Raw genomic sequence first — 13768 nt, 5'->3', positions numbered from 1 at the left:
CGCCGCACTAACCCGTGTGACGAATACATTGTTATCCCTTGAGCTCCACGAGCTCCAACAAAATAGTTATGACTTCCACGGATGTCGGATAAAATGAAAGGAAGGGGTAGTAGCATGGCTCATGCTATATCATTCCTTAGAATAAGAAAATTGTCAAACGACGGAGTTTAATGTAATCATTTCTGATAACTAAGATAAGGTAAGGTGTCATGGACACCAAAGAACCAGCCCATGTACAAGAACTCCAAGAATGTTGAGGAAATTCCTCCATGAGTGGCTAACAAGTTTTGTTTGCTTTCGATGACTTGTATCGAACGACTCGTGTTATAGATCGCATGTTAGGTGTGAATAATGCGTGTGGTCCTCCTGTATCGTAGAGTGTTATAGTAACCATCCCGGTTAGTGTTCTCACTAGATAGAAACTTGAACAGCTTAGGAATTTCGTATGGCTAGTGATCATTAGCTTAACCCGCAGAGCCCACCAGGATTTCCATACACTACAAGTTGTTATTACGTGGGCCCTCGTAATAATAAATTGCCTTGTATGGTCACCCTAGCATTCTCTCGTTCAAACAGACAATCAATCAAAGAGAGGACACTATTGTCTATATACCCTCAACATAGGAGGGACCTTCGTGAGGTTTCATGTGCTAACGCCCATTGTCATTACTCGTGAAAGGGCACAACCTTAGACGGAATAGAAATATAGAGAATCCGTAACAATAGCAACTGGAGGGGCACCTTTAAGATGAGTACTTCATCTTCCTTGTCTGGATGAGAGTGTCATCAATCACGATTAGTATGAGCCTCAGGGGCCTCGTCCCATTAATAGAGTTGTTGTCCAAGGCCGCCACCTCCGCCTCGTCGTCACTACCGAAGCCAGACATATACCATCCAAGGGAAAAAAACCATCTTCCATGGAATCAATGCTTTAGGATCTCTCTTAGGGACCACGTCCGCCATAAGCTTCGTAACAGACGCGAGGTTGTCATTCTCATCGCGTGAGTCATGGGTAATAATAGAATTCATAGTCGAAGGTATTTTTCGTTCTTGGCAAATATTCCGTACAACAAATATACAAATACATTATATATATAATCACTAAATCTCATGCTGTTTTTGTTCTCATGTTTCACATGTAATTTCTAATGTTTCAAGTCTAATCCTTATAGACTAACCATGTATTGATTCTCATTCGCTACTTACGATAGAGCCTGCGTGATAGATCCTCATGTTATAGTGACACAATGAAAACCTTTTGTCATTTTTGTCATACTTTTGAAATCACTTTTGTAATGTTATCGACTTTGTTTTCATGTGAGAGCCCTTCGGTGATTGTAGACCAAACTTTAATGAAAGTTTTTCCCCGGTTCACTACAATCGGAGCTCTGATACCAATCTATCACACCCTGCTAGTAGCGGAAGCGTATTGTGTGTGACGTAAGCATGGTAATCATTGCATCCAAATGTATTGGTAACATGAACCAACAACGATGCCATAGATATATAGATTTCAACCAATATTTATAATTTTTCCAAAAGTAGTTTCGAGTTTCATACAACGTTTACAACGTTAAACATAACAGGGTTATAAAATTGTTTTACACGTCACATAGTAAGGATTTGTTCCCTATATACCCATACTAAGTTGGGATATAGAAGACAAACCCTTCAAAAGTGGCAATCGTTGTCATTAGTTATCCCGAATCCCATAGAATATCACCGGCTCAGGTCATGTTTCCTGAAATACATGTAGTTTTAAAAAAAGTCAACAAAAGTTTAGCGAGTTCATGCAGTATTTGTTATCATATGTAATCGTAGTACTCATGAAAATGAGATCTTGTAATCGTAGTATTCATGAAAATGAAATCTTGTAATCGTAGTATTCATGAAAATGAAATCTTGTAATCGTAGTATTCATGAAAATGAAATCTTGTAATCGTAGTATTCATGAAAATGAAATCCTGGTATGTATTAGCATATTTGGAGTTTAAGGATCTATCAGTGCGTAGCGAGCCCCCTGACTATATGTACCACAAGTTACGTAACCAAACCGAGACAACTTTGATATTTTCTGGGATCACAAAAGCACTCCTATGGCCTATCAAGGAGTGGAGCGTGTCTCAAGCTCTATAGATCTACACCTTTTGCACCTTGGTCACTAAGTGATTAATGGTTACTATGTCATCATCCTACTTATGTACATTGATCGTCTTATCATCTAAACCCATAGCTAACATACCCATAGTATTAGCATGTATGCTAACATATCCGTAGTTTTAGCATGTATTTCCCCTCGATTGTTTTTGAAAACAAAACATTGAAATCAGTGAAAGGAGGGACATGAACTCACAGATTTGCGTTCCGTATTAAGTAATACCGTAGGTGAGCATCCGTACACGTGAGTAACCTACATGTTTACTAACTTGATTAGACTCTAGGTCTTTCGGACCTCGTACAAGTTGTTCATCTTGAATTCTTTGTTATGTTCTCATTTGTCATCTTTGGAACAACTTTGTATTTTAGAGCGTTGATAGTTTACTCGCTCGATTGTTATGTATATCCATGTATTCTATGTGTATTGACTTATGTGTGAACGGCTTCGAACCTATGTCATTGGGCTTAACCCATGTTTTATTGTTATTGGGCCTAGCCCTAGTTTTATGTCATTGGGCCTCGCCCTAGTTTTCTTGTTAATGGGCCTTGGCCCATGTACTTTAGTAATTTGGGTCTTGGCCCATATATTTGCCATTGGGCCTTGGCCCATGTATGTTAGTAATTTGGGCCTAACCCAAATAATTTATCTTTGGGCTCTAGCCCATACATTTTAGTAATTTGGGTCTAGCCCAAATCTAATTTTGGTGAGTCCATTAAATATACTCTTGCATTTTTACCAAAAATTCACCAAGCATGTAACTTAATAAGTTTGTTTTTCACATGAAAAATACTTGGTAATTTTTATAGCTTTCGACTTTCCGGATTCTTGTTTTTGACCACTTAGATATGTGTTCGTTTTAGTGTCTAAAATATGTTATTTTTAGACTCGACATTGTAGTAACTTGTTCACGATGTCGATACGCCCAATTTGTCGTCATCGAGTGTTATGTATTTTCGTTTTGGCCATTTTATTCAATTGTCCGATTTACTAGCATTTATTGGACCATGTAGGAACATGTAAGTGTATTTATTCTAACCACCCTATAGGTATCTAATACATACACCTATTGCACATGATACATACATTTGACAAGTTTCCAAAAAATATATATATAATTTTTTACCAAAAAGTATATATACATATATGGTTACATTTTAACCATTTATTTTTGTAAAAGAATAAATTTAAGTCCATAGAACTTATTGAATATTTAAGACTTACATATTCTCATTAGGGCTTCCAAAAATGACGTTTATGACTACTAATCGCGTTTAACATTGTTAATCACCCTTTAGTCCCCTCTTTAATCGCGATTAGATTTTTAGAAAAATTCGCCATAGTTTCCCCTAAAACTATGACGTTTCCCACGTTATAAAAACGCGTTTAAATCATAATCACAATCAATTTCCAAATCATCACCAAGTTGTTAAGCTTTACCAAAAACCATTTTTTTAAAGTAATAATCACACATGCTTTCATTCTTTCATGAGCTTTTAACATATTATATTTTCCAAGTTAGTAAAATACCAAGACTTTTATATATCACCCCTTTTTATAACAAGCTTTATATGTCCACTTTTTTTATATATAAATACCAAGTTTACTAGTTTTTAAAAGTCAAGTTTCATGTCCATTACATGTTTAATATTTCAAGAACCATAATAAAGGTTATATACACATGTAAAGCTCATGATTTTAGGGATGATGATCTTGCATGATTTAAAAATAATCATGTTTAAATCATATTTTCAAGTTTAACATGGCAAGAGTAACAAGCTTATAGATTACTACAATATATAAGCATTAAGATCATCATAATCCCATTTTTACACAACTTGTTCTAACATGATCAACATAAACAACAAGATTATACTAACTAGCTATCACAAATCTAATAAATCAACACAAAATATAGTTATATTTAGTGTTTGTTATGTTTGATATTAGGGTTTTTTGTTATGTTTATCTTTAATTTCAAGATCATCAACTTGTACTTCTAGTAAATACTAGTAATAAGAAGCTTAAATATGATGGGTTGAGAGCTTACAACTTTACACAAGCCAAAAATAAGATTAAGAAGAGATTTAAGCTCCAACCAAGCTCCTACAAACCTCCCATGCTTGCAACTCTTTAGATAATCCTTAAAATGGCTTAGAAGTGCTTGATTTAGGTTTGATATAGAATGAAAATTGGAGGTTGGTGGTGGGCTCTTGGAGCCGTGAATGAGAGGGGAAAAATGGGAATGTTTGTGTGTAAATTTTGAAGTGATAAAATGTAAAAAAAAAAAATGAGGTGATCTTTCTATAATCTTTCATCAGCTACTACTACATCCCTTAAAGTCAAGATTTTGTCAATATGAGCCATGCTCCTTATCTTTTGCATGTTCATCTCATGAGAGGGTTGTGGGCCCTCATCTTGGCCGAAATAATGAGTGTTAGGAGCATGGTTTGTATTTTTTTTATAAACATGTGCTCATTTTATTAGATATATTTAGGTGGTTAATTTTAAGTATATTAATTAGGGATTGTCTTGCATCATTAAGGGAGGTAATTAGGGGTTTAAGATGCTAAGTGCTATTCACTAGTTCACTAGACTAGTGGGTATTAGTTTCAGATGGTAAAAATACCACTAGTTCGCTCATCGGTTCGACACAGGGTGATATACGAAAAATACTATTTAATACCAGAAACTATAGTTTTAATTCACCATCGATGCTATGGCGTTTATTTAGGATACCTGTGATGTCAAAATATGGTCAACTAGTTCGGCAGACTAGTGTAAGTTGTATTTTGATGCTTTAAATGCTTTCCGTTTAGGTGTCGGCTAGTTAACGACACTTTCATTTCGTACCGACGAAGGTTTGCTGCAAGTTGTTATCCCGCAACCAAATGATGTATGGAGTGATTTCGAGTTCCAAATTAAGCTTAACTAGTTCGCCATGTTGTCTGTTTGGTTGTTTTGGCGAAGATATGGTTAACTAGCTTGTTAGTTCCATAACGGACAAGTTACGGGGGTTGTGGCGTAGCGCCGAAAGCTTATTTTTCGGACACCCCCTAATATTCTCATATTGTTTTCATGTGTTTGTTATCATTTGTCTCCTTCTGGAGTCTCGAAAATGCTAGCTTATTAGTTCAGACGAGTTAGAATTGTTTTATTTTTTTACCTAACGGACGATTTTGTATTTAGGGCGTTGTACCGGAAAGTCCTAGATTTTTGCAAGATATGTATTCTTATTAGTGTTTTCTTATATAAATGGACTCAGTCATGTTATCCGTTTGTCGTTTTTCATTGTTTCCGTTCTGTTTTCACGGTTTAGCTGGCATGAATAGTGTAACAGTGAATAGTGCGCGCAACACTTTCTACCAACACTTTTAGGACATTGTTTGATTGGTTTCACAATACGACGAAAACCAACATATTTTTTAGCATTTTTTTTGCCCTAACACTGTTATCTAGTTTAGGACATAGTTAAGTAATTAAATTACGCTAATTGCATGAGATTATAGACTAAAAATAGTGATTAGATTGTACGGAATCACCGGTTATTTGCCATTTGTCACACTAAAGCCACAATGCTAAAAGCCTTTGCATCTAATTCAATTTTTTAAAAATCCTGATCTGAGTAATTTTCAAGGCTTTTAGGCATTTGGGTCTTGGGATCTTCTGTGCTTGGCACCATAGGAACATTAGGTCCAAAGATGACAGACTTCCAGCAGCCGGTGTTTTGCTGAGCTAACACATGGCCCATCCTACGTTGGAGATATTGTATTCAGATCTGACAAGCATAGGTGGATTGAATAGTGTTCCGGTGTTATGAGGGTCCTGTGAGTGTGAAGTCATCTTGGTTGTTTTACAGAAGTTTTTGAATAATCAACTTTAGACGTGATTACACTTATACTCTGTTTTTCAACTGATACGAACAACTTTAGTATTAATGGATTTGAGCTGAACTTTTATGTCAAATTGATTGTTAGATCGAATTTGAATGTCCTATGCTCTGATACGAACAACTTTAGTATCAATGGTATGAAATATTTGTTTCAGTTTCTAAACCACGTCTCGTTGCATCGGCTTCAGCAACATACTCGATGTTCCCATTAATGACCTGCCACTTTCCCCCGCTATATACCACAAACTTAACCCTTATATTTTAAAAATAATCGATAGAAAACGTGATTGTGTTGATAGTGGGAAACAAAACATTCGGTTACATTCTAAATTAACATGTTCACTATTTTTTAAAAAAGGTGGTAAGGTGTACGAACACGGCTCCGTTTTAGTAGAAAAGGCTCAGTTGTACAGAAAACTCTCTAAGCCATTTCAAGCTGCACAAGAGGCTTCCAGATTGTATGAAACGGCTCTGATCTCTACGAAGCGGCTCTAAGTCGTTTCAATTATTGTAACGGCTTTGTTACATTCAAACATCTCAAAAATTGGAGCCAAGGGACAAGCCTTGATCAAGCCGATGGAAGCGTCTCGGCTAAGCATCTACATCTGAATGTCGGCGCCACATGTGGCGGAACGTGGTTGGTTCATCTTAAAGGGCTTTTAGAGACGTTTCAGTGGCATGTTATTCCGTGAGGCATCTCCCTAAGCCGCTTCAAATGGGTATTTTTGAAAAATTGACCGGCCAACGACCAATTTCGTTATTTTCCCTCCCAATATTAAATTGTTAGTAACAAAGATTTAGACATTATAAAAATATATATGTTTTTTTAAAATAACAAGAGATATGACTTCTACGAGGTAATGGTCAACTATCATAAGGATGGGACCATTAGTTGTGGAAGCGGCTCGTCATTTATCACCTTGATCCCTAAAGTTAAAGACCCGGTTGATCTCAATAAGTACCGCCCTATTAACCTTATGGGAAGTATCAGTAAGGTGATCTCCAAGATCCTTGCTAATGATGTGTGATGTGAGTAAAATGCAACATATAAATTACATCAAATGAGGCATAAAACTAACCCTTTTTAAGTACTAATGTTGGAAAAAGTGTGCTTTTGTCTTCCTTTTGTATTTTCAGGGTTAAAAGAGCTTAAATGAACAAAAGAAGCAAAAATGCAGCCAAATCCAACATAAATACAAAGAAAAGGAAGAAACGTGGCATGCCCGACTCCTCGACAGCATCTCCCAAAGCAAAAACAAGAGGAAAGCTGAACACGGGGCTGTGTCCAGCGGACACGGGGCCGTGCTCAGCGAGCACGGGGCAGTGTCCAGGATGGTCAGCCCTGGCACAAAAGACAAAGTGGTAGAAGCTTCTATTGCCCACCACGGGGCCGTGCCCAGCGGACACGGGGGCGTGGTCAGAGTGCTGCAGGTGCATTTATTGTAATTGCGAATTACAATTAATGAAGAGAGAGAGTGTCAGACGGGCACGAGGCCGTGTCCAGCGGACACGGGGCCGTGCCCAGGCTTCTGTTTAGTCTATAAATAGGAGTGCTTGGCTTCATTTCAACTCATCCCTTGGCACACCACCTCTCTCACACTTCATCCACCACCCACCACCACCATAACACCATCATCCACCACCATCATCCATTGTCCATCGTAGAGTGTGTGAGTCGTCTCGGGATCCAAGATTGATCGTAAGAGTTCTTGACAATCAAGGCCATGTTTGCCTAAGTCTCTTACATCACTTGGTGAAGACAAGTGTTTAGTATAATACTTTTTATTTTTAATCTTTTGCACTTTTTATTTGGTTTTGTATTAATGACTTTAATAACTAGTTACTTATGTTGAAGGTGATCTTTCCTTATCGTTTGTCCGTGGTGTCTTGGCATTATTTTACTGTCTATATAAAATAAAAGATTTTCACCATTCATGTCTCCACGGTCTATATCGAGGTATGTTGGCTACCTGGTCAGGGGTTAAGGGAACGGTTTGGTAAGGGTCTTGCCCTTGTTCAGCGTTTAGAGGTCCTGCTTGGGACCTGGGTCAACTTTAGTAGGATCTCCTTCAATGCCCATAGGTATTGGATGGCGGGGATCCAAACTCTTTGACCCCCTCATAAGTTAACTACTATTAATACTATAACCCGGCTATTTAGGACTGTATCCCTGCTGACTCAGACTACTTAGCCGAGGGTAACGTCACCGCCAAAAGCGGGGCCTACCACAATTTGCATTAATAACTTAATTCATTATCTTTCAATAATCCGACCCTTTAGGATTGTATCCTTGCTGACTCAAACTACTGGGTTGAGGGTAACGTCGCCTTCAAAAGAGGGGCCTACTACAATAACTAAGATAATCTCTTAAACAAGTGCAAAAGTGCGAAAATAATCAAAGGTTATACTAACACACGTGTCGGATCCAAGTGATTCATCTTGTCTATCTGTTTTTATTTTATTTTATTTTTCAGCATTTAGTTAGTTTTTATTTTTCTTAGATTAAAACATTTTTCTTACTTTTTGATTTGATTAGACGTTGAGGATAAACCGGTATTAAAAGCTCTTGTGTCATTGGACGACCTCGGTATCTTACCAACACTATACTACGTCCACGATGGGTGCACTTGCCCATATGTGTGTTTAGTGTTAGTAAATATCGTGTTTTATAAATTTAAAACTTGGTTAAAAGTGTAAAAAGGGGCTTAAATATACATCTAAATTATATACACACCAACACGCATCAATGTGTTAAAAGTAGTTTATTATTTAACGACTAAGTTAACCTAATCTAGACTCAAGGTTATACTCTAGAGTCTAGACTCTCTAAAACTCAACTAACGACTAACTGGCAAGCGAACCGATCGACTGTAGTAAGCTAAGTAAGTCCGGAAATCGAGCCCATGAGAATCTTTAAATTACGTAAAATAGACTAACTAGACCTAATGACTGACACGGCTATTTATTTTTATGTTTTAAGGGGGAGTTTTTCTAAATTCCTAAAATTGCAATTAAATTAAATACTAACTAGACGAACGAATGAAGACGCAAACTAAACTTTGAAGTTTTACTCAGATGATGATGAAACAACTACCTAGACTAGAATCCTAAACAACTCAGAATGGAATTCTACTGGCGTGACTAAACTATGAAACCAGGATCTTGAGATACTAAACCCACTAAGTAACCGAACAGGACCCCCCAACCCTTCTCAGGAAGACACCTATGGAAACCTAGCAAGATGTTAAATTACCCGGATTTCCAATTATGTTAACTAGGTACTTTAATATGATAATTACCCTCATGGTGCAATAATCTAAGGTTTATAAATTAGTTTGACTCGGTTAGCAAGAATTGAAAGGTTAACTAAATTGATCTTTTTTCAAAGATCCTAACTTTAGTGATCTAACAACCTAGACAAACCGATAATCTCTCCCCTTAAGGATTTTAAGATTAGTTAACCACCTAGACGTACTCGAGTCACGAAATTACTTCCTACGATGTATTGGCCAATTAACCATAAAGACTATAAACACAAATGCAATTAATCTAACACGAACCTATTACATGAAAGACATTCATCAAGATACGTGTGGGAGCGATAAACGTGAAATCAAACAAGTCAAGATAATCATACACAACAAAATAATATTCCAAGTTTCTTACTTCATTAACAAACCATAAACGTAGTCACGACTAATAAAAATCCAAACTTTGTTAATTATTCATCCAAGTCTAGGTAGTTATTTAGCCCATAATCGTCATGTGAATATAAACAAAGAATAAGTAGAAAGTTCAAAACATGGTTTAAATCAAGGAAAGTAGAAGAACGAAGGAACCAAATGATTATTCACGAGCCGACTTGATCCCCGACTTTTGAATCTTCAACTGATGCTTGAAAACCTTCGACTTTTGTTCCAAGTTCTCCAAATTTCATCCAAAGTGTTCTTAAATTCGTAGGGTTATGATTTCTTCAAGTTGAGGATGTTTTTATACTTATAACCGGCTCAAAACCCATCAACAGGATGAAACTTTTTGTGGAAAAGAGCTCCCCGCGTCGCACAGGGAGCATATGGATCTAACAATGTGCGGCGTGACGTGTGCTTTCTGCTGCAAACCAATGATCTATCCTCGCGTCGCGCGGGGAAAAGGCCTATACCTGGTCGCGTGACGCGTCCAGGTGATTTTCCTCGTTTTTTGTTCTGTTTCAACTCTCGTACTCCTGAACTCGATTCGGTGCTCGGTTTTTGACAAATATGAACCGTTTTTATACCTTTTCAGCTATTCTTCATTCCCGAGACCTGGAAATCACAATTCAATCAGTAGTACTCATATTCTAACTAAAAACGAGACTAAAACTGACATATACACATAAAACATATGTATTTTGCAATACATCAGCTACTCGTCTTAAGAAGGTTATAGAGGTGGTAATTTTGGATTTTCAGTCGGATTTTATAAAAGGGAAATTCATTCTGGATGGTCATTTAGTGGTGGACGAGGTAATATCTTAGATTAAGAAAACTAAAAAAACAAGCTTTTATTTTGAAGATAGATTTCGAGAAAGCTTATGACAACTTAACTGGAAATTCGTGATAAATATTATGAGTCAAATGGGTTCCCATTCATGTGGTGTAAGTGAGTTTTAGGGGTGTTATCCTCAGGAGGTCTTCAGTTTTGGTGAATGGTATGCCTACCTTCGAGTTCCAATGCGGTAAAGGTATGTGACAAGATGATCTGCTTTCTCCCTTTCTTTTTATTATTGTTATGGAAACGCTATCTTGTATGTTTGTTAAAGCTACTGCAGGGGGCGCGATGCATGGTGTTCAAATTCCGAATGGTGGCCCCATGATTTCACATCTTTTGTATGCGAATGATGCCATTATTCTTGGAGAGTGGTTGAATACTAACATATTAAATGTAGAGATGGGCATATCATTTTTTATACCCGGAACCGGTTCTTGTATGAGTGTGGGTGGAACCGGTTCTTGTAGGAACTGGTTCCGATACTAACTGATTCCGGGTAGGGTTGTAATCGGTTCCTCTGAAGAAGCGGTTCCATCGGGTAAGTCAATAAAAACGGTTCGAGAGATTTAAAAATGCAAGTTTTTTGTTGATTTTTAAAGAGAAAATCACAAATCTCCATGGATTCCGGCGACAAGCTTAAATGTAAGAAGCAAAACACAGCGGTTTCTATATAATTTGTATGAGTAAAAAGGTAGAGAAGTGATGATTACCAAGGGGATTTGCATCTTATCAGTAAAATAGAGGCGGGGTTAGCAACTCCGTCAGCAAAGGCATCCAACATATCTTCCATCTTCCTGATCAAAGCAAAAGTAGATATATATAACATTATATTATTAATCAAGCAGTAGAACACGAGCACAATAAGTCCACATCCACATTGTGTAGGAACCGGTTCCGGGTAAGATTCGGGTACGAACCAATTTTTTTATAAAATGTGGAACCGGGTAAGAACCTACGGGTTTTTTGAACCCGGAACCGGTTTTTCAATAAAGCAGGTAGGAACTAGAACCGGTTCCAGGTCGGGTCTAACGAGTCGGGTTTGGAACCGGTTATTATACCCATCTTTAATTAAATGTGGTTAGAATTCTTCGGGCGTTTTATATGTGTTCAGGTTTGAAGATAAACCTATCCAAGTCAAATCTGTATGGAATTGGAGTGGATACGGTTGAAGTTAAGAACAATGCAACGTTGGTGGCTGTAGAGCAGAAAGTACTCCTTTCAAGTACCTTGGCTTGATGTTGGGGGCGAATATGAATCGAATAAACAACTAGAAGCCGGGGGCGAATATGAATCGAATAAACAACTAGAAGCCGGTGTACGATATCTTTGAAGCAAAGCTCTCAAGTAGGAAAGTGAATTTACTTTTTATTGGAGGTCGTATTGTGTTGATAAAGTCTATTAAGCTTGCCAAATTACTATTTTCTCACTACAAAGCCCCAACGAAAGTTATTAGAGATTTGGAAGCGATGATAAGAAAGTTTTTATGTGGGGGATCGGGTGAAAGCAAGAAGATGCATTGGGTAGCATGGGATCGTGTGACTACCTCTAAAGATGAAGGGGGCTTGGTTTGAGTAAATTGAAACACATCAATATTGCTCTCATATCCAAATGGGGATGCTGAATCAAGACGGTGATCAATCAACTTTGGAGGAAGGTGATAGATGCGCTTCATGAGAGTAGAAGCAACTGGGATTTTCTTCCGATCAAAAGAAGTTTGAATGGAGTGTGGAACAGTATTGCTAAAATGGTTGCTAAAATTATGGTTGATGGTATTCCTTTACGTAATTTTTTTAAAAGTATGGTTGGTAATGGCGGGGATACTTCTTTTTGGTCGAACCCTTGGCTTTTTAATGAACCTTTGAAAGACATATATCCTAATATTTTCAAATTAGAGAATTGACAAAAAATGTAGTGTGGATAGCAGGATTGGCAGGAGTGAAGATGAAACCTTCAAGACGACTTGGAATTGGAGAAGTGGTCCCGGCTCCTTCCTGAAGATCTCGAAATTAAACTGGATTAGTAGGGATTTGGCTTCGGTCAAGTTTGAAGATCGAAGAGATAAATGGTCGTGGAACGGGAGAATATTTGGTTGGGGCTGTTAGAAGAGTGCTAAAAAGAGGCACGAATCTCAGTGGAAACTACGTTATGAAATGGTGCAAATGGATTCCTATTAAATGCAACGTTCACGCTTGGAGAGCTGCAATGGAAAAAATCCCCACAGGAATGGCGCTTAGAGGCAAGAATATCGAGATTGAAGATATTTCTTGCCCGCTACGTGATTCCAGTGATGAAACGAGCAACCATCTTTTTTGCTTCTTGTATGGTGGTGTGTAGGTTATGGCATCAAATATCTAGATGGTGTAAGGTTGCGAATTTTGATGTTCACTCGGTCAGGGAGCTTTTGGATCTTCACAATAATATCGGCTTGAGAGGTTTGCCGAAAGAGATTTCCATGGAATTGTCTTGATAAGTTGTTGGAGTATATGACGCGCCAGGAATGAAGTAAATTTTCTAATAGTCAAGCTCGGGTAGAAGATATTTTTAGTGAAATTAGATCAGTTGGTTTTTTTTGTGGACTAAAAGTATAATGAAAGCTAGGCACGTGTCTTGAACCGAGTGTTGTAATTTTGTATATATGTAGTTCGTTTCGTTCGGCCGCCCCGTTTTATGGGTTGGTATGTTTTATTGAAGTTTCTTAAAAAAGAGTTAATTGCCAAAATCGTCCCTGAGGTTTGGGCAGGTTTGCCATTTTCGTCCAAAATGACACTTTTGTACCAAATTGCCCCCAACGTTTGTAACTTTTTGCCATTCTCATCCAAACCATTAACTTAGTTTTCTTTTTTTTTTTTTAGGTTGAGGATATTTGGATGAAACTGGCAATATAAAACCACAGGGACGATTTTGGCAATTTACTCAAAAATTTTTTAAATTTCTTTTATTTAATTAATTTGTTACATATATAATAAAAAAATATACATGCAATTTTTATATGAAAAAAATAATAGCTTTGTCACATAATTTTTATAAATTTTCATCCAACCACTAACTAAGTTAATTTTTATTAAGGCGAAGGATGTATATAAACTAAGACAGAAATTAATTTCTAGTTTTTTATATAGATTAGTTTTATAACAATAAAATCTACTTAAACCTCTAAATTTTATAAAACTAAAATGCTGGTGACCTTATTGAAA

Source organism: Helianthus annuus, chromosome 3 (genome assembly GCF_002127325.2).
Source record: "Helianthus annuus cultivar XRQ/B chromosome 3, HanXRQr2.0-SUNRISE, whole genome shotgun sequence".
Classification (NCBI taxonomy): domain Eukaryota; kingdom Viridiplantae; phylum Streptophyta; class Magnoliopsida; order Asterales; family Asteraceae; genus Helianthus; species Helianthus annuus.
This window is presented reverse-complemented; position numbering follows the sequence as displayed.